At 40.2% G+C, this 22,750-nt stretch overlaps 1 long non-coding RNA gene across 1 annotated transcript in view; it reads right to left on the reverse strand.

Moving 5' to 3' along the window:
- The window catches only part of LOC129657451 (uncharacterized), an 88,320-nt gene extending 65,570 nt beyond the window's left edge, over positions 1-22,750 (reverse strand). The window contains exon 1 of the long non-coding RNA XR_008716733.1: positions 21,947-22,750. This is a non-coding gene — a long non-coding RNA (uncharacterized LOC129657451). The remainder of the gene's footprint in view (positions 1-21,946) is intronic.

Here is a 22,750-nt window from a genome sequence, read left to right on the forward strand (position 1 = left end):
CCCATGGACTGTAGCCCACCAGGCCCCTCTGTCCATGGGGATTCACCAGGCAATAATACTGGAGTGGGTTGCCATGCCCTCCTCCAGGGCTATGCCTTCCTACTTGAAGATTTCCACATCCTTTCTTCTATAACTATTTTGATTTCTTCTCTTAAAGTTATTCAAGTCTCATCCCACTCCCCAAAGGGATGACCAAGCACAATTCCTTCAGTGACTTTCAGCTTTTAAAAATAAAAACTTGAGGTTTGTCTATCCTCAAAACAATCCATAAGAAGTACAAAAATTCCTAACAACATACTATCAACCAAGATTGAATCATGAGGAAACAGAAAATCTGAATAGATTGATTACTAATAAGGAGCTTGAATCAGTAATCAAAAAACCTCCCAGCAAACTGAAGTCTAGGACCAGATGACTTCATTGGTGAATTTTACTAAACATTTTAAAAAGATTTAATAGCAATCCTTCTCAAATGCTTCCAAAAAATGAAGAGGAAGAAACACCTCCAAACTCATTTATGAGGCCAATATTACCCTGACACCAAGACCAGACAAGGACACCACAAGAGCAGAAAACTACAGGCCAATATCCCTGATGAACATAAATGCAAAAATCCTCACAAAATATTAGCAAACGAAATTCAACAATACATTAAAATGATTACATACCATGTTCAAATGGAATTTATTTCAGGGATGCAAAGATGGTTTAGCATATGCAAATCAATAATGATGATACATCACATTAACAAAATGAAGGACAGAAATCATTTAATCATATTAATATATGCAGCAGAATCATTTTACGAGATTCAACATTCAATTATGATGAAACTCTCAACAAAGTGGTAAATAGGGAACATATCTTAACATAATAAAGACCATAGAAGACAAGTTCACAGCTAACTGTACTCAATGGTGAAAAGTTGAAACCATTCCCTTTAAGATTAGGGACAAAACAAGGATGCCTTGGACTGCAGTCCACCAGGCTCCTCTGTCCATGAGATTTTCCAGGCAAGGATACTGGAGTGGGTTGCCATTTCCTTCTGCAGGGGATCTTCCCAACCCAGGGATCAAACCCCGGTCTCCTGCACTGCAGGCAGATTCTTTAACAACTGAGCTACAAGGGAAGCCCCCATAGAAGACACGTTCACAGCTAACTTCGTACTCAATGGTGAAAAGCTGAAGCCATTCCCTTTAAGATTAGGGACAAGACAAGGATGCCTACTCTTGCACTTTTATTCAACATAGTATGGAAGTCCCAGTCAGAGCAATTAGGGGGGAAAAAAAAAGGGCATCGAAATTTGAAAGGAAGAAGTGTTATACTATTTAGAGAGGACATGAAAGTATATATTGAAAATCTAAAAAAGTCCCACTCAAAATGTTAGAACTAATAAACAAATTCAGTAAAATTTCAGAATCAATACACAAAAACCTGTTGTGATTTGATACACTAATAACAGAGCATCAGGAAGAAAATTGAAGAAACAGTCCCTTTTACAACTGCAACAAAAAGAATAAAACAGTAATACATTTAACCAGGGAGATGAAAGTCTCTACACTGGAAACTATAAGACATTGATGAAAGAAATTTAAGAAGACACAGAGACTGACCAAGAATCACTGCTTTTCTCATTGTACTCACCCTTCCTGGGGGATTTCATCCAACCTCATATTTTTTTTAATAGTTTAAAAATGGCTTAAAACTTTATATCCGATACTTTCTAAATTAAAATCGCCAATCCTGAGGTCTCTGCAAAGGCTCAGACTTTCATATCCAATGGTCTCTGGCCATCTGTGCTGGGTGAGGAACAAACCTATTCCCAGAAACTCCTGTGTAGACAAGTGCAGCAGTTCCCCAGTGCCTGATGATCATTTCACATATTGCCTAAAAATACTCATTGATCTCACAATATCACTGATAGTGGGGAAGTATATGTGTGCAAGCTCACTCAATTGTGTCCGACTCTGTGCAACCCCATGGACTGTAGCCTGCCAGGCTCTTCTGTCCATGGAGTCTTCCAGGCAAGAATATGGGAATGGGTTGCCAGTTCCTGCTCTAGGGGATCTTCCTGACTCAAGGATCGAATCCATGTCTCCTGCATCTCCTGCATTGGCAGGTGGATTCTTTACCACTGACCCACCTGGGAATACATGTGCTGAATATTTTAGACATTCACCAACTTTGAATACACAGAGTACATGAGTTTAATAAGCCCTGTTAACTCTGGAATGGTGTCCTGAGCTTAATCCCTGAGGTGTTCCATGGGCCTCAAGGAGTCCATATTCCTTGATGCCATGTATTTGCCACCACCACCACCAACAAAAAACGCAGTCAGCCAAACCCTATTTCTGGAATGGTATTACACTTGCCTCAGGTGAAGCTTTTTATGAAAAATATTTTTGGAGCAACAAAAAGAATGAAAAGCTGAGGCTTCATCTTTCTTCAAGATGGTGGATTGTGCCAGTTTGCTAACTGTGGCAGATTGTATTCTCACAGACTGATCTTCTACAATGTGACCTTGTCACTCTCCCGTCAAGCTATAGGCACCTGTTTCTTTATCCCATTGAATATGGACTATTCCTGCGGCTGCTGGAATGGTTGGTGATAGAGTACAGCAGAAATGATTCTGCCAGTTCTGGGTATGGCCCTTAACTGCCCTGCTTCCAGATGCCATGTTGTGGGAAGAAGCCAGGCCACAAAAAAGAGGACACACACAGGTGTTGTGGCTCCAACTGAGCTCCCAACCAAAGCCAGCTTTCAAACCAGCCGTGTGAGTAGCCATCATGGATATTCAATCTGTCTGTACTCCAGCAGACATGACAACTGAGAGATCCCAGGGGAAAAAAATCACCCAGCTGAGATCAGTTATACCTCAGAACTATGAGATATTAATAGTAAGATTGTTATTTCAGCTTTGAAACAAAATTTTTATTTTATGGGAAGACAAAAAAATTAAAACAAAAATTTTCTCTGCCCTTTGGCCTTCCCTGTCCCTACATTCTGCACTGTGTAGCCTTTCCCAACAGCAGAAATACCTGCTTAACCATAAGAAGCAACATCCCCCTAGCATCAACAAGGCAATTCCTTAAAGATGCCACCCCTTCTTCATCTCATAAGGGGTCACATGGAGCCTAGATCTGGATTATGTAAACTGTCAATCATACGTCATCTAATGTACAGCTCTCTGTCTCAAAAAAGTTATATAACTGTGCCTTGACTTCTAAAGGGTGGAAGAGTTCTCAGAGCTTTCTGAGGTGCTCGTCCTGGGTTATAATCCTCAAATTTGGCCTGAAGAAAATTTTCCATTTCTGTCTTAGATGGACTGATCAATATTTTTTATTAACATACTCCATTAAGTTTTAGGGTGGTTTGTTACGAGAGTAGAGAGTGGAACACTAATAAATATCTGTGTTTATGGCAGAAGTTGGTCTGCAACTTGCTTTCTTTATAACCTGGTACTGAAGTCACAGGGAGGCTTAGCCCTTATTCACACTCCTCCAAATATCATTGCCTATTGAGATATAACTAAAAGAACCTACAAGATATATGTGACCAGACTGACTTGGGTAGATAAGGCATCTTCTCTGGTACTAACAAAGCAAGAATTTCAAGCCTCAGAACCCAGATAGTAGGCTTGTGTAATATGGTCTGTGGAACAGCAGAATTGGAGCTTCAAATGTTACCATAAGTTGCTGGGTGCGGACATGGCTGAGGATATAAAAGTCAGGAAAGCCCATAGATCTATAATTCTTTTGTCTCGGTGGAAAAATTGTTCACATACACTGCCAAGACACTGCATTTGCAATGTGTCTTCTTAAGATAAAAGAGAGACAATGAGGAACTATGTCAGCCTGTCACATCCCTATCTTTGCATTGCTTATTTGCTGCTTCAGGATCCAGGCAAAGCAAAAGCAACCTTGAATGAGTCCAAATCCATGTTCTCATCCATCCTGAAACCTGGACCAGGTGGCCTAGTACAATATCTCCATCTCAACGCTCCACAGGCATCTCAGATGCACCGTGTTCCAAGCTGAGCAGATCACATTTCCTCTTAAACCTACTGCCATCACCAACTTGTCTCAGTAGGAAGTAATCTCTATTCACCCGTTCACCAGATTTCTCCTTTCACCCCTTTCGCCACACCCCAACAATATCTAAGGCCAGCTAATATGACTTTCCAAACAGTTCTTAGGAATCTCTTCCTAATGCCGTTGCAAGACTCTAGCCTTCGTGTCTCATTTGGACATCCTGATTCATTCTCCCTGCCTCCAGTCGTGGCTATCTATTGGGCTGGCCAAGAAGTTTGTTCCAGTTTTTCCATAACATCATACAAAAAAACCTGAGCGATTATTTTGGCCAACCCAATAAAATCCCGCCCCCCTCTACTCAGCTAGCAGAGGAAGCGATCTACAATGTAAATCTGACCATGGCATTTCTTTGCTCCAAATCTGTTATCCTGATGCAGCACGTGGCTTCCTTGCTCACTCTCATTTCACTTCCTACCTCTGCTCTCAGAACATCGAAAGCCTACTTATAACACTGCCCGTTCACAAAACTGGAATGCTTGTCAGTTTCCTCTTCCTTGCCTCAGTGGCTTTGCTCATGCTGCTGTCTGTTTGACATACCCTTTCTCCATGCCCTTCCTCACTTTCCCAGTCCTCAGCCTGGCTAGATTCTTCTCATTCTTTAGGACAGTAGAGGGTGAAAAGATCCTATTCCCTAAGAAAACACCCCAGACCGATCATAATCGAATGTATGTAAGTGGCTCCCAGGAATCAGTATTTTTTAAAGCTGCCCAGATAATTTCCATAGCAACTCTGGCTGAGAACTATGCTTTGGAGTCATGATACACCTCTTCTCCCCAGACTGAAATGTTCTTTTATGATCCCATAATGTTCCATAACATCCTTTTATTGCACAGTCCACATTGCATTTTAATTAGCTGTTTACAAGTTTGTCTGTCTAGAGGACACGAACTTATTTAGGGTAGGAACTGGTTTTTTTTTTTTTCATATTTTCAGTATTTTGTTTAGTGGCTGGTAGGTACTAAATAATCAATCACCCTTTGTCAAAGAGAATGGATGAGTGAATGAGAAAACAATTAGATTTATGCTAATAAATGTTTTCAGAATAGTCATATAAAAAGTAAGTGAAAATGTCATGTTATTTTACTCCAGCTCTCTTCAGTTTTGATAAATCCCAAAACACATAGGTATGAGTAGGGTTAGAATATATAGAGTCTGCTTTGTGACTGGAAATGAAGATATTAACAAACCAGAGCAAGCACTGCAGATTTTGAGCAGGATCCCCTGAAACAGGCACTGACAAGACCAAGAATGTGACATGGGTTACTGAGTTGTAGTGAGAGGTAAATTCTTGCTCCAGAGAGAGAAATAGAAAAGGGGAACATTTAAGGTTTACTCAATAACTTTATATGGAAAAAAAAAAAAACCAAAAAACCCTTTTCTCCTATAATAGTTTCATGAGAAATTTTAATGGTTTGGGCTAGATATAATTGAGTATACATGTATACTTTTGAGAATTGAGAATATTGTAAAAAGTGAAATAATAATTTAGAGAAATAAATTACTGGAATAGAGAGTTAAATGGGAATGTTTGACATACACATCAATCTGAAAAAACATATTCTGGAACCACTTTGATTCACTAACCCATTTCTGAGCATCCATATTTCAAGTCACTGTGAACTGTGATGAAAATGTCCCTGATGCCAAGAAACATAGTTTAATAATAAGGGTAATGGGATCAACACATAAATACATATTTTGAGCTTCTGTGAGGTGCTTGGCTTTTCCCAAAGATCTTTATGCATGGAAGATCATCGAATCTATAGTGAACTGGTTAATCTCACTTCTTTAGATGAAGAAACTGAGACTTAGGGAGGCTAAGTCATTCACCCAAGGTTGATAAACTAGAATTTAAACTCACATTTTTTTGGGTCCTAACCCTTTCTGCTTTCTTAACAGGGGATATTAAACATGGACATCAATTATAAATGTTAGAATGTGGTATGTGCTGTAAACAAACAAAAGGCCATCAGCCATCAGAGTATGTAACAGTTTCACTTCTCACTGGTAGCGGATAAAAACAGACATCATGGGGAAGCTATCTGACCCATTTCTCACAGGAAGAGAAGAATTTTGTTGTTCTACGTTTAGTAACTCTCTTTAAGTTGTTTTCTTGAGTGGTTTTGTTATGAAATATATTTGGGTTTACAGAACAGTTGCAAAGGAGTATTCCTTTGTACTCTTCACCCAGTTGTTCCTCAGATGAACATCTTACATACTCTTGGCACAATAAGCAAAATTAGTAAATTAACACTGACACAATACTATTCACTAAATGATGGATTTTATTCAGATTTCCCCCGTTTTTCCCACTAATGTCCTTTCTCCAGTCCAAACTCAAGTAATGAATTTTATCAGGAGAAGATTGAAGAGGAAGATATTCCATAAAAAAGGGAAGTCCTTGAACAATGTCTAAGTCCAGGATACTTCCTCTAAAGTGGCCAATGATGTTTAATGAATCTAAATTGCTTTGTTAGCAAATGGAGAACTCTCCATTGCTCTTTACCTTTCTGTCTGGTTGAATATAAAGTGATAAATAAAAAGGGAAATAATTCATGTTATTCTCTTGTTGCTCTGCGGTGTGTTCCTTTTGCATCGCCAGTAACAGAAAATGAGGCTGTGTGCATTTCAGTGCTAATGGCACTCTCGATGGCTTTGCAGTCTTGGTCTGACAGTTCTAGCCTCATGGTAACATTACCACAGATCTGAGAAAAATATGCCAGTCTGTGCTGTGTTTCCCCAAATAACTTTTTCATTTTGCAGGGCAGAAAGAACCTGCTCTCCAAAACAGCATAAACAAAGCCATTAAGTTCATCCTAGGTCTTCTTCTAAAAGGCTTTCAGAACAGTTACATTAAAAAAACAACCACCATAAACTCCATAGAGCAATAATACACTAGACATAAATTTCGAGTATGTCTCCATTCAAAACAACCATCACAGAAACAATCACCTGAGTCTCCAGGGAAATACAGATGAGAGGCCATGATGAACCTTGTCAAGTCCTATGTGAAGAACCAAAGGAATACTTTCTCAGAGGAACAGCAGGTATGTCTCCAAGTGAATCTTCTTTTTTTCTTTTTGGATTTGATGCATTTCAGCTATGTTCATGTTCATCTACTTTTCTATTTTGCCCTGTAGATAATCATCTACATATATAATTTTAAAGGTGAATCAAAAGTTGATCATTTTCTTTTAAATAAGAGTTACTATCAACTCCTTTTCTTTGACTTTAAGGTAAAACATGTGACATATTCTGGCTGATCCAAGGCAGAGGCAAAGCTGACTGTGCCCATGTTACCAGGGCCAGTGACTCAAAGGTCGCCAGTCATCAGTATTTTTCCTGTTGTTTTCAGGAGTGCAAACTGGTACATTTTTAGTGACATTACTCACAACCGCACTTTGGCTGTTTAAATTGGAAGGAATGATAATGAGAGTAATTTGCGGGTAATTAAGCCTCTCCTTTCCACCTGTCAGTTATGCAAACTAGAAGGAACCGAACAGCACAGTCATGTGTTGCTTCAATTAAGAACAATTTCACAGGGGCTTTGAATAATGTGGGTAGCCTACTAAAATGTTAGAGGAAAAAGTTGAAATCTGTTATGCTCTTAAAAAAAAGTTTTATTGAGATATTTTATGTATCATAGAATTTACCCATTTCTCTTAGCTAGATACGAAAGACTGGAATTGCAAGGTTGCATGGTAAGTTTGTTTAATGTTTTTTAGGAAACACGAATCTGTTTTCCAATATAATTATCATTTTACATTCTCACCAGCCATGTGTGAGTGCCAGTTTCTGCACATCTTTGGCAACCTTTGCTACTGCTTGTCTTTTTTGTATACCCACCTTAGTGGGTGAGAAATGGTGTCTGTGGTTTTCATACACATTTTCCTAATGAGTAAAGAATGACGTTGAGAATCTTTTCATGTCCTTATTGGTTTATTGATAGTTTCTTTGGATAAATGTGTATTCAAATCCTTTGTCCATTTTTATTTATTTATTTATTTATTTTTTTGGCATTATCCATTTTTTTAAATTTTATTTAACTTTACAATATTGTATTGGTTTTGCCTTTGTCCATTTTTGAATTGGGCTACTTGCTTATTTCATCTCTCTGTCTCCTCTTGGAGGAAAGCACTGTCTCAAATTTTAGGACCATTATTCCTTTGTGTATAAAAGTTTTGTTTTTATAATGTATGGCTTACAAAATTATTTTATCACATATTTTTAAACAAAACTGGTGGCTCAGAGATTAAAAGCCTCTGCTTTCAATGAGGGAGACCTGGGTTCAATCCCTGGGTCAGGAAGATCCCCTGGAGAAGGAAATGGCAACCCACTCCAGTATTCTTGCCTGGAGAATCCCATGGATGAAGGAGCCTGGTAGACCCCAGTCCATGGGGTCGCAAAGAGTCGGACATGACTGAGTGACTTCACTTTCACTTTTCACTTTAAACAAAACAGTGTTTTACTTTGCTTCTTCTTGAGCTTTACAAAAACAGATTTATATACTCTTAAAAATTCAACTTTCATGTTGGATAAAATCAATTGTTTTCCAACAGTGGTTCTAGAATACTCAATGCAGAAAGTTATCTTTAAGTTTTGAAAAAAGGTGTATAAACGAGAACTTGCAGCTACTGATTCATGTCTTTTGGAAAATTTAATGGAGTTATTGTAAGTAGGGTATAAGGGTGACAAAATGGCCTCAGAATTTATGAACACCAGCGATTGCACTCATCTGACATTAGAATGTACCGCTGTGTGCCTCTAAGCAGTCCTACTCTTCTGGGAATTTTTCAGTTTGTGAGACTAATTTTTATAACTTTCCTGTCTCTTCTTTTCTCCGAATCTGATAATTACATCATTTATTCCTCTCACAGCTGTCAACAGGCTGTTTTCTATCTGACATAGATTTAGAAAACAGATAATTTAGAAATGGGATTGGGATTAGAGTGAATATTCTAGGCTCTGATTCAGAGTCTGAGACAGTCCCTTAGAGAAGAGTTAATAAGCTTTAGTGCATGGATTATGTGAAATTTATTTTGATTGCAAAAGCCTTTTTTGCTTCCTTTTTTCTTAGCTTTTCTGAGCAGAGATTTAAGAGAATGGATTTGAAGACTGAACTGGTTTTAAATCTTTGTTTTGCCATTTTATTGGCAACAAATAAACTAGTCCATATTCTTTGTTCTCTAAATGGTATTAGAATGATCTGTCACATGTATTACACAATACCACAAAATAGGTGATATCTCTAAAGCATCTGTGTCTAAGCACTCAAATTTGAGGATATTGTCTCTTTTATAATATATAAAGAAGCTCATTAATATCAAATTATTCTCTGGTGACATCTAAGTAGGAAAAATAAAATCACTACAAACAATAGAAATGGTACTGCTTAGACAAAATGTGTAATGCATGTTAGGAAAAAAGAGAATGAAGAACAAGTGTGGAATTGGTGGCAGGTCAGAGCAGTAGAAATGGCATCACTGACTCAATGGATGTAAATGTGAACAAATTCCAAGAGATAGTGAAGGACAGGGAAGCCCGGCATGCTGCAGTCCATGGGGTCACAGAGTTGGACACGACCTAGTGACTGAACAACAACAATAACAGAGACGAAGTATTCCAAGAAAGCCAATCAAGAAAACTCCCACATTCCCGGTGAGACAAGGTGATGCCAGAAAGGCTATACCATCAAGAGTACTGAATGGGGGCTTAAGTGTCACCCAGCTCAGAGTTCTCAAATTTTATCACCACTAAGATTTTTTTTTATTACTTTTTCCTCCACTGACTCCCTTGAATTAATGTTTCACCAAGAGCTCTGATGTCCCAGTGGATTAACTCAAGCATGGGGGAACAGAGTCTAGAGAGGAGAATGCTTTCCCCTCTTTTTCCTGTCCAGGAGAATGAAGAAGGGTTGGGTGGGGCTTCAGAGATTGTAAGACAGTGGTTGACAGCATGTGTTCTCTAGCTTTCAACTTGGCTAGGGCCCATGACTTTATCTGGGCTTTATGGGGAGAAGCCATTCCGCTTCATTTTGTGCTGACTCTGGCTTCACCTCAGTGTAACAAAAACCACAGGGAATATAAGCTTATCAGCAACTCAAGGGTCCTGTAGCACTGAAAGTCAAGCAGACAACCTCATGGGCCTGGCGGACCTCCCTAGACAGTGTCTGCAATCAAGGTGGTGGTGCTTACGATCTCGGATTTGCAAAGGGGAGTTATCATCGAGTTGATAGGAGGACAAACAGGAGTTCACTGGTTTGTGGGTATTTGTATAACTCTCCAGGTATTCTCAGAAGTAACTATGGGAAAAATGATTAAGGAGGTACCTGAAAGTTATACGGATGAGGGTGATGTATCAGATAAATTCTGGATTAAATGATAAAGTCATTTAAATCCACAGAAGGATGTGGTCCCAAGATTTTTGTATTATGTAGATAATTTACAAATTAAAGCAAAAATAACCAAATGCATTAGTCTAGAGCCAAAGTAATAATCAGTCTAGTGCCAAAGTAATAATAACAATAACAACAAAACCCAGACCACCTTACCTGCCTCCTGAGAAATCTGCAATTTCTCAGGTCAATAAGCAACAGTTAGAACTGGACATGGAAAAACAGACTGGTTCCAATTGGGAAAGGAGTATGTCAAAGCTGTATATTGTCACCCTGCCTATTTAACTTATATGCAGAGTACATTATGTGAAATTCCGGGCTGGATGAAGCACAAGCTGGAATCAAGATTGCTGGGAGAAATATCAATAACCTCAGATACGCAAATGACACCACCCTTATGGCAGAAAGCAAAGAAGAATTAAAGAGACTCTTGATGAAAGGGAAACAGGAGACTGAAAAAGTTGGCTTAAAATTCAACATTCAGAAAACCAAGATCATGGCATCCAGTCCCATCACTTAATGGCAAATAGATGGGGAAACAATGGAAACAGCAACAGACTTTATTTTTTGGGGCTCCAAGATCACTGTAGATGGTGACTGCGGCCATGAAATTAAAAGATGCTTACTCCTTGGAAGAAAAGCTATGACAAACATAGACAGCATATTAAAAAGCAGAGACATTACTTTGCTGGCAAAGGTCCATCAAGTCAAAGCTATGGTTTTTCCAGTAGCCATGTATGGATGTGAGAGTTGGATTACAGAGAAAGCTGAGTGCCGAAGAATTGATGCTTTTGAACTGTGGTGTTGGAGAAGACTCTTGAGGGTGCCTTGGACTGCAAGGAGATCAAACCAGTCAATCCTAAGGAAATCAGTCCTGAATATTCATTGGAAGGACTGATGGCGAAGCTGAAACCAATACTTTGGCCACCTGATGGGAAGAACTGACTCATTTGAAAAGACCCTGATGCTGAGAAAGATTGAAGGCAGGAGGAGAAGGGGACGACAGAGCATGAGATGGTTGAATGACGTCACCGACTTGATGGACATGAATTTGAGCGAGCTCCACGAGTTGGTGATGGACAGGGAAGACTGGTGTGCTGTAGTCCACGGGGTCACAGAGTCAGACATGACTGAGCGACTGAACTGAAAGTAATAATTATTAAATTATATATTTTAACTAATAATTATATAATTATGTCTTTAGAAATGTGATGTTTTGGCTAACATATGCACAGGCTGTTTGTATTTCCCAGATATTTGTGATTACATTTTAAACTCTTAAGGACCTTAAATTGGGAATAGTGATGTAGTTTATCTTTTTCCATACAGACAGAGATAAATGAGGCCTGGAGTGATAAAGTTAGTATTAGAACTCAGCTCTCTTTTTCTAACTCAATGGTTCTCTATTCTTATTCTCTGTTCCTCTCAGTCAATTTTAAGATCACTAGCCCATAGCCATCTGTTACATAGAAGGGAACTCAGCAAATGTAAAGAGCAATTAGTGAATTGCAAAGTAGTCACATTTGCTGGTAGTCCATTACATCCTAGAGATAAAGTACGTTGGAGTTTTGGGTGGAACTGAGGAGAGAATGGTATCTCAGACTTGTGGCAGAATGTCACCTTGCTTAAAAATTGGGGAAAGTAAAAATACAATGCATACTTAGCACTACCTAAGAAGCCACAGTACACATCTCAGGAGAAGAAAGAGCCAGCATGGTGGCATAGAGGCTGTAGCAAGTAGCCTAGCGAGAGTACTGATGAGCTTAGTAGGCAGGAGGGAGAGTGACGGGTAGCTGGCATCTAGTCCTATGGAGTCTCAGAGAGGTTGCTCATCTAAGCCTGTCCAGCAGAGGGCAGTCACAGCTTGGTTTTTCTCAGGCACTCCAAGCTTTCACCCCCTCGGTCTGAGCTAACTCTGGGGTCTCAAGCATGGGGTAGGGCGGCTCTCTCTTTTCTGCAGGAGGAGTCTCCCCCAATCCATAGAGAGGGAAAAGTCTTTTTATCAAGGTCTCAAATCCCAGAGAGGACCTTGGAAACTTAGCTACATTTTCTCTTTTCAGGGCACAGAACTGAGGATCCATCCACCAAGATTTTCTTTTTGCTTCCCTGCTCTCAAGTTTGACAGTTCTCTCTTTAGACCATGTCTGTTCAAAATGCAGTATGTTAGACAAAGGTTTGACTGAAATTATTGTTGCTTAACCAAAAATTTCTTGCAAGAGAGGAAATATAGGTGATTAAATGTATAAAACCTAAAGTATTTAACAGATTGCAGAAATGTATAAGAAAAAAAACAAACACCTACTTCAGGGACTTCAAACACCTAGAAGGCAGGTACTTGTATCAATTATTTTACTAGAAATTCTTGATATTAAAGAGTAGCGCACCACCTCGGAATGTGCCCTTTAGTATACTGGTTATTTTGAACTGTAGATACTTGAGAAATGGCAACTGTACAGACACGCTGTCTCTGAACTACCCTTATAAGCCTAAAGACAGATCCTCCAAAAGAAACTAAATTGTCATAAATCTTCTTCTGAGGAGTTTCATTACAGGAGACATCCAGACAAACTTTGTCACTAACTATCATAACTTCAATCTGTTCTTCTAAAGGACCATTCGCTTTTCCTAAAAATCATTTACCCTGCCCCAAAAGGTCTATCTTCCCTTTCCCTTTTCCCTATGATGATACGTAAGCCCAAATTCTAACCTACCTCAGAGAGATGCACTTTTTTTTTCCCCTGGGTTTCTCCCATGTATTAATGAAGTATACATGCTAATAACCTGCTTGCTTTTTTCTTATTAATCTATGTTTTACTAAAGAGGTCTCAGGTAAGAACTCAGACAGATAGTGGAAAAATTCTTTTTCCTCCCTTAGAATGATTTACTCAAGTCCATAGTCTACAACTCTTTTGTTAATTTACTCTGTACTCTGTATTTATTAATAGGGAAATGAAATGCTATTCCATTCTTACTAATAACCAAGTCTTAGATCATTATGTAGTACAAATGTTTTAAATTAATTGCTCTTTTTTTGAGTTTGGGATTCAAAGGGTGTTTTAGCCAAATTATCCATGCTGTTTTTCTGTCCCTACAGGGAAGTTGTTTCAAGAGACTTAACTTCCCAATAAACTGCTGAGTATTTTTTCTAATAAACTTTAACCTACTGCATTCTTTTTGTAAATTGAAGTATAGTTGGTTTACAATATTGTGTTACCTTTATTATAAAAAATATAAAAATTATTTTAAAAATGCTTTATAAAGCATTCTTTATTATGTACTTTTTGGACATATTTTCATTATGGATATAAAGCTACTAGTTACTGATATTATAACAAGTAAAGTACTCTTTGGTTCTAAATTGTTCTCAAAAATTCATCATCCAATTTTAGTGTGTATGTGTATCGGGGGTGGGGGATGTTTCCTCAAATTACCAAACAATTCTGGTGACCTACAATTCAACTCAATTCTGACACTCTACCTGGAGACAGTCCAAGTCCAGGCTGCCACCTGTCTTTCTGACCAACAAGCTATAGGTCAGAGGTTCCAATGACCACCTCCTTGACTTCGATTAATTTGCTAGGGCAGCTCACAGAACTCGGAGAAACATTTTACTTACTAGATTACTGGTTTATCATAAAAACATACAACTCAGGAATAGCCAAATGGAAGAGATACATAAGGCAAGGCAATGCAGAAGGGCACAAAGCTCCCATGTGCATTCCATTTCACCAATCTCCTTGAAACTTCATATGTTACCAACCTGGAAGCTCTCTGATTCCCATCCTTTCTGGGTTTTCTGGAGGCTTCATTACATAGGCCAGAGAAGGCAATGGCACCCCACTCCAGTACTCTTGCCTGGAAAATCCCATGGATGGAGGAGCCTGGTAGGCTCCAGTCCATGGGGTTGCTAAGAGTTGGACACGACTGAGTGACTTCGCTTTCACTTTTCGCTTTCATGCATTGGAGAAGGAAATGGCAACCCACTCCAGTGTTCTTGCCTGGAGAATCCCAGGGACAGGGAAGCCTGGTGGGCTGCTGTCTATGGGGTCGCACAGAGTTGGACATGACTGAAGTGACTTAGCAGTAGCAGCATTACATAGACATGATTAAATCACTGGTGTTGGTGATTGAACCAGCTTCCAGCCCCTCTTCCTTCTCTGTTGTTCATTTGCTAAGTCATGTCTGACTCTTTGCAACCCCATGGACTGCAGCATGCGAGGCTTCCCTGTCCTTCACTATCTCTTTGCTCAAACTCATATCCATTGAGTTGGTCTTGCTATCCAACCATCTTTGTCCTCTGTCACCCCCTTCTTCTCCTGCCCTCAATCTTTCCCAGCCTCAGGGTCTTTTCCAACGAGTTGGCTCTTCGCATCAGGTGGTCAAAAGTATTGGAGCTTCAGCTTTAGCACAAGTCCTTCAAATGAATATTCAGGGTTGATTTCCTTTAGGATTGACTGCTTTGAATTCCTTGCTCTCCACGGGACTCTAATGGGAAGCCTTTCCTTCTCTGTGTGTGCATGCTAAGTCATCACTTCAGTTGTGTCTGACTCTTGGCTACCCCATGGACTGTAGCCTGGCAGTCTTCTCTGTCCATGGGATTCTCCAGGCAAGAATCCTTCTCTGAGTGAACCTCTAATCACATGATTAGTTTCCCTGGCAACTAGCCCCCATCCTTAGGTTTTGGTCCAAAACCCACCTAAGTTACAGAACGAAAGACACCTTTAAAGCTCTCATCATTTAGGAAATTCCAACAGGGTTAGCTGTGTGCCGGAAACAGGATGAAGATAAAATATTTACTTCTTACAGACTACAGCAACCAATCAGAAATTTGAGTCCACAATCTCCCTCCTAATTCTGCCAATTCCTACATGAACCTTGGTTTAATTATTCCCACTGATGGATTCATTTGGCAGAAGCAAGTTTATATACTTCCAATTGGAGATGAATATATTCAATGCAATTTTCATTTAAGAGGAAACATTTTGTCCATCCTTGTAAGAGAATAAATAAAATTATTTTCCCTACCCTGAGAAGAAGAAAAGAACAGCCATTATATCTCTAAGGACTGGGCCCTTCTTACTCGGAGAGAGGGTGTGACAGACTGAAGATTATATGCTCTAAAGATGGTTGCATCAGTCTGTTTATTCAGTCTCACATGCTTTTCTTACAAGGTGATTGACACTCCTCTCAGTGGGATTTATGTTCTCTTGCTCCCTCTCTCCCTAGAATCCGGTCCTTGACTAATGGATATCTCAGTAGCAATGGTATGAGATATCCAATGCTAAATCCTAAAAAGGACTGAGTTTCTGCCTCTCCCTCTCATCGTAAAGGAATATAGGATTGTGTGCCCAGATGGAGGGGCATTGAAGGAGGAGTGGGGCTGATAACTACAAACTCTTAACATTTTTGAGATACCATCTTCTACTATAGGCAATGATGTGGGCTCAGAGGACTCAGATTTGAATCCTATTCATACTATGGGAGGAGAAACTGAAATCTGCAGACGGAATAGTAAGTAGTAAGAAGAGGAGGTTTGCTTCTCTGTGACCCTTTTACATTAAACTGAGCGAATTTTCATTTTGAAGACTCTCCAATATCCCAAGAGTGGAAGTAGAGACAGAAAAAAAACCCAGGCCACACTAACCTGCCTTTCTCTGTGATGAAGACAGGCTTCACACATGAGATAAGCATCATGAGGTAGAACTGGGAAACCTCTGACTCTTGAGTTCCAGGCTGGAAAATAACCATTTCTTTTAACATGGAAGGACATGATAGAGAGTTTTTGATTAATGGCATAGTTTCTGATTGACTTCTGTTGATTCTTGGCATTTCATTTTGAGGTTCATCACAACAGGCAAGATGTGGACAGTGAGGGGCCCGGTGGTCCGAATCGACTTCTTAGAGGCACCAGTGCGGTCTTACCACAGGTGGGCGGCCATTACCCTGCTTCCACCTCAAACCCTTACATACCAGACCCTGATGGCTGTGTGAGGCACCCCACCTCACGCTGTAAGTCCTGGGGGGCAGTCTGAGCACCTCAGGGTGGACTTTATCAGAGGCCCAAGGTGAATACAATGAGCAACTGACATTCTAGTTCTCACCTGTTTTGACCCACATGTCATCTCCACTCAAGAATGCCATGTGACTTACTGTTCTGTGCTAACAAACAGTGGACGCCAGTAGACCTTTTTAATCCTGCCCTGACATATGGTATTCTTTGTCACGCTCATGTTTCAGAGATCATGAACTCAATAGTGTCAAAGTGAAAGGAAACAATGGCCTCACATTTTTTTTCTATAACAAAGTATACTCTAAAACATTATATTAGGTCATGATGTACTGCCCTCAACTGCTGGTTCCAAACATGATTTAGGGGTTTTGGATAAAGAGGGCTCATTTCTACACATCATACCTCATCATATGTTACCTCATATCTTACTAATACATGTTTTATATAGTAAATATATTATCTGTAAGTGTTCACTCACTCAATTATTTTTCATGGTTCAGTTCAGATCAGTTCAGTCTCATTTGTGTCCGACTCTTAGTGACCCCATGAATTGCAGCACACCAGGCCTCCCTGTCCATCACCAACTCCCGGAATTCACCCAAACTCATGTCCATCGAGTCGGTGATGCCATCCAGCGGTCTCATCCTCCGTCGTTCTCCTCCTGCCCCCAACCCCTCCCAGCATCAGAGTCTTTTCCAATGAGTCAACTCCTTGCATGAGGTGGCCAGAGTACTGGAGTTTCAGCTTTAGCATCATTCCTTCCAAAGAACACCCAGGACTGATCTCCTTCAGAATGGACTGGTTGGATCTCCTTGCAGTCCAAGGGACTCTCAAGAGTCTTCTCCAAGACCACAGTTCAAAAGCATCAATTCTTCGGGGCTCATTTCATGGTACTACCCACTTAAAATGATCACAGCTCACTGATAAATGTGCGAATGTGTGAGAATATCCATTAAACTTTACCAATATTATGATATAATATGTCCACTGACAAATAATTTGTGACATTACAAGTTCAGTCATGTCCGACTCTTTGCAATTCTCCAGGCCAGAATACTGGAATGAGTAGCCTTTCCCTTCTCCAGGGGATCTTCCCAACCCAGGGATCGAATCCAGGTGTCCCGCATTGCAGGTGGATTCTTCACCAGCTGAACCACAAGGAAAGCCCATGGTGGCTGAGACAGTAAAGAGTCTGCCTGAAGTGTGGGAGACCTGGGTTCCATCCCTGTGTCAGGAAGATCCTCTGGAGAAGGAAATGGCAACCCACTCCAGTATTCTGGCCTGGAGAATCCCATGGACATGGGATCACAAAGAGTCGGACACAACTGAGCGACTTCACTTTCATTTTCAGTACAAGTTACTACAACTACACAGGCGTGCAAATGCACAGTGTGACACGCTATGCACTGTGTTCTCCTGTTCCCATCCTCTAACTTCTGGCTTGAACTCCAGAGAGAGAGTCAGAGCTTCATCTTCTGGACTCCTGTAGTAACTGATACGAGTTCCACTGCGGACTTTCTGATATTGCTGTGCTTTGTGGTTTACATATCCGGGAAGCTATTAGAGTGTGGGTAATTCACACTTTCAACACACCTGTTTGTCAATGTCACACACGTGCTTGATGGAGGTATATAATTTATGTTTACTGAATGAAACAATGGCTCTTTTGATGTCATTTTGTTTAAGTCTGTAATAGGTTCTTGGATTAAGATTCTGGTTGACATTTGACCTAGTGTAGAAAAATTCCCCCAGTTAAAGGCAAAACTGGTTATAATGACCTGGAAAGTTCTCAGAAGGAGAAGTGATCTGTTTTCACCTTTTTAAGATTGAGAGTATTTCTTTCAAGTCATCCAACGCCTTGGAAAAAAAAGAAAGTAAAGTCGCTCAGTCATGTCCGACTGTGACCCCATGGACTGTAGCCTACCATGTTCCTCCACCCATGGGATTTTCCAGGCAAGAGTACTGGAGTGGGTTGCCATTTCCTTCTCCAGAGGATCTTCCCGACCCAGGGATTGAACCTGGGTCTCCTGTATTGTAGGCGACGCTTATACCATCTGAGCCACCAGGGAAGTTCTAAGGCCTTAGAAGATTAAGTCAAAAACCTTCTCAAAATGAAATTATTACATCACTTACAAATTCATAATTACTTTAAATGTCTCAGTCCGTACATTTGGCCAATGTTATTAGAATTAGTATCTTTAAATGAGGATTTCACCTTCAAGGGAAAAATGAGGTTGTACTGGGCCTTGTTTTTTCCACAAAGGCAGCTATAATTAAAAATTTATACCTTCTAATAACTGTATCAATTATTTTAAAATATGCTCAAGGCTTGTTCATATATTTTGAGTTACATTTCTAAAGTTCATAAAAATTTAACTTAATAATTAATTATTAAAACACTTGTGAGGGTAGAAAGCAATCTCATTTGCTATGAGACAAGAAATAACTTTCAATCAATTTGTGTTAACTGTACTTCAGATTGCACATAACATAATGCCTTCATACACCTGGATCCTTTTTTTTTTTCTTTTCCCAGAAAAGGGCATGTAATTTTATACAGTTTCAGTAAGCATTCTCCTGTTTTTTGCAGTCTTAGCATAGTTACTTGTTGTGATTGTGAATATGTGGTTCACATAGAGTATGAATGGATATTTTGATACCTAAACATGTTTTTTTTGTTTAATTCCCTTCCATTTCCACACTAACTAGAGGAAATATATTTGAGAAAACTTCATATTCTCCTAGAAGTAATTGTTCTGTTTTCTTAATACTCCTCCCCTGGTTAGAGAAGGTTTGTTCCTTTGAGAGAGGCATCACATAACACTTTGGAAGCCTGAGTTAATACAACTTTGTAAGGGCCAATAGATAGATCTTGAGAAAACCCCTAGATTTTGTTGAAGTAGTATCTAACATCCTGATATTGCCCCCCCCCTTTTTTTTTGGTCATCAGCATTTTGTGTACAGTAAGGCAGCCTTAGTGAACTCGTGAGATGTAAGTCAATAACACCGCCTGAGTAGGTTTGAATCTTGGTGTCACCATCCACTAGCTATATGCACTGAATCTCTTTGCATTTCATTTCATCTACAAATTGCATTTTATCATTCATATGTACAATGGGCAGGACTATAATATTTCCATCACAGAGTTATTGTGAAGAATAGTAGGAAATGTCTACTTCTGCTTTATTGACTATGCCAAAGCCTTTGACTGTGTGGATCACAATAAACTCTGGGAAATTCTGAAAGAGATGGGAATACCAGACCACCTGATCTGCCTCTTGAGAAATCTGTATGGAGGTCAGGAAGCAACAGTTAGAACTGGACATGGAACAACAGACTGATTCCAAATAAGGAAAGGAGTATGTCAAGGCTATATATTGTCACACTGCTTATTTAACTTATATGCAGAGTACATCATAAGAAATGCTGGGCTGGATAAAGCACAAGCTGGAATCAAGATTGCTGGGAGAAATATCAATAACCTCAGATATGCAGATGACACCACCCTTATGGCAGAAAGTGAAGAAGAACTAAAGATCCTCTTGATGAAAGGGAAACAGGAGAGTGAAAAAGTTGGCTTAAAACTCAACATTCAGAAAACTAAGATCATGGCATCTGGTCCCATCACTTCATGGCAAATAGATGGGAAAACAATGGAAACAGTGAAAGACTTTATTTTTGGGGGCTCCAAAATCACTGGAGATGGTAACTGCAGCCATGACATTAAAAGATGCTTGCTCCTTGGAAGGAAGGTTATGACCAACCTAGACAGCATATTCAAAAGCAGAGACATTGCCAACAAAGGTCGGTCTAGTCAAGTATGGATGTGGGAGTTGGACTATAAAGAAAGCTGAGCACTGAAGAATTGATGCTTTTGAACTCTGGTGTTGCAGAAGACTCTTGAGAGTCCCTTGGACTGCAAGGAGATCCAACCAGTCCATCCTAAAGGAAATCAGTCCTGAATATTCGTTGGAAGGACTGATGCTGAAGGTGAAACGCCAATACTTTGGCCACCTGATGTGAAGAGCTGACTCATTTGAAAAGACCCTGATGCTGGGAAAGATTGAAGGCAGGAGAAGGGGATGACAGAGGATGAGATGGTTGGGTGGCGTCAGCGACTCAATGGACATGAGTTTGAGTAAACTCCGGGAGTTGGTGATAGACAGGGAGGCCTGGCATGCTGCAGTCCATGGGGTCACAGAGTCAGACACGACTGAGCGACTGAACTGACTGAATAGGAAATGTATCTAAGAAACTTAGAATTAAGACTAGTATGTAGTCAACCATCAATACACCTTAGTTATTATTATTAATAGCAATAATATGAAAAAAATTACTAAAGTATAATCTTTTATATATGAAATTTAATTTAATTTGTGAGTAGGGGACAAATAATACTAATTGTCCTGTTTTGCAAATGGGGAAGATGAGGCAGATCATTTCATTAAGCTTTTATCTTAAAAGCCCTGCCACGCACTGGTATCTGAGGCATCTTGTAACACTCTGGTACCTGTTTCACACCAGGAGGCTTCTCCTTTACTGAAAATGACATTTCCTGGTAGCTCAGACTGTAAAGAATCCACCTGCAATACGGAAGACCAGGGTTGGGAAGATCCCCTGGAGGAGGGCATGGCAACCCACTCCAGTATTCTTGCCTGGAGAATCCCTACGGACAGAGGAGCCTGGGGGGCTATAGGCCAGGGTCACAAACAGTCAGACACAAACTGAGTGACAAAGCATACACATCATACAGTAAAGAAAATCTTATATTCATAGGATCTACATTATTTACACCAACAAATGGTTTTCCAATTTTATGCAGTATGCTAACAGGGAGGTGGGAATAAGAAGATAATAATACTTTAAGGTCAAGGGGCACAGCTGGACATAGCCAGCCAAAAGATACAGAAATGTATCTTAAGTCCCACATTTTATCATTTAAAAATGGACACTTTGAGTACTCTAACAGTCAAATTCTGTTAAGAAACTGTTGGCATTTTAAAATAGCATAACTGAAGAGAATTCTACAAAGAGATTTATGCAAATATAGGTAGGTTTTAGGGCAATCACTAAATAGTAGTGGAGGACCAGGGGTCTAGTGACCGGGTGGGGGTCCCCAGCACATGAGTCCTAGGCTTGAGAAGTCAAAGGCAGGAGAAGTAACCAGGAGTCACCTAATGGAGAGGTCTGTCGGCAGGGGTTCTGGTTTGGTCAAGCATAACACAACGCATGGGGCCAATCCGGGAAATAAATGTCCCAGCCTTCCTTTCTCTTCTCCCTGCCACCCATCTGCAGCCAGCACATGGCACAGGGGCTGTGGTACCCATCTGTCCAGGTCAGCCTCCAAGTGCACAGAGCAGGATGAGTCAGGGTGGAGAGCACAGGAGAGATAACCAGCACAACTAAAAACATCCAGGATCGCTTCATTGTTAAAGTGACTCAGGTACTTACCCATTAAAGCTCCCATCAGATGTTTCAGGAAAATGGATACTCCAGAATGGAAGGCTTCCTGTGTCTTGATTTGGGTGGCAAAGATAGAAACAAGTTCTTGACTTAGCAACTGGTCTTTGGCAATTTCAAATCCTTAATTGAGAGTTGTATCAGTTTTCCATTGCTATGTAACAAGTTACCAGAGACTCAGCAACTTAAAACACTATATACTTGTTATCTTAACAATTTCTGTTGTTGTGCTGGTGCTTGGTTATTCATTCCTGTCCGATTCTTTGCAACCCTACAGGACTGTAGCCCGCCAGGCTCTTCCACCAGTGGAATTTTTCAGGCAAGAATTCTGGAGTGGGGTGCCATTCCTTCCTCCAGGGGATCTTCCTGACCCAGGGATCGAACCCGCATATCTTGCCTCTCTTACATTGGCAGGTGGATTCTTTACCACTGCGCCACTTTCAGAAGTACAGGTCCAGCATGTCTGGACTCTCTTCCAGGTCCTGCCACCTGAAATCAAGGTGTTGGTCTGGGCTGCAATTTTCACCTGAGTTTAGGAGTCCTCTGCCAAGCTCATTGGCTGTTGGCAGAATTCATTTCCTTGTGGCTGTAGGGCTGAGTTGCTGTTTTTACTTCTCCTAGTCAGATGGCAAGGAGACTCCCAGCCCCTCGAAGGTGTCCCAATTCCTTGCCACTTGGCCTCCTCTCTACCAGCCAAATGGGATACTTGTTTTCCCCCAGGCCAGACAGAATGTGTCTCCTTGACTTCTGGTACCAGCTGAAAAAAATACTATCTTTTAAAGGACTCACATGATT

This window comes from Bubalus kerabau, chromosome 7 (assembly GCF_029407905.1).
Source record: "Bubalus kerabau isolate K-KA32 ecotype Philippines breed swamp buffalo chromosome 7, PCC_UOA_SB_1v2, whole genome shotgun sequence".
Classification (NCBI taxonomy): Eukaryota; Metazoa; Chordata; class Mammalia; order Artiodactyla; family Bovidae; genus Bubalus; species Bubalus kerabau.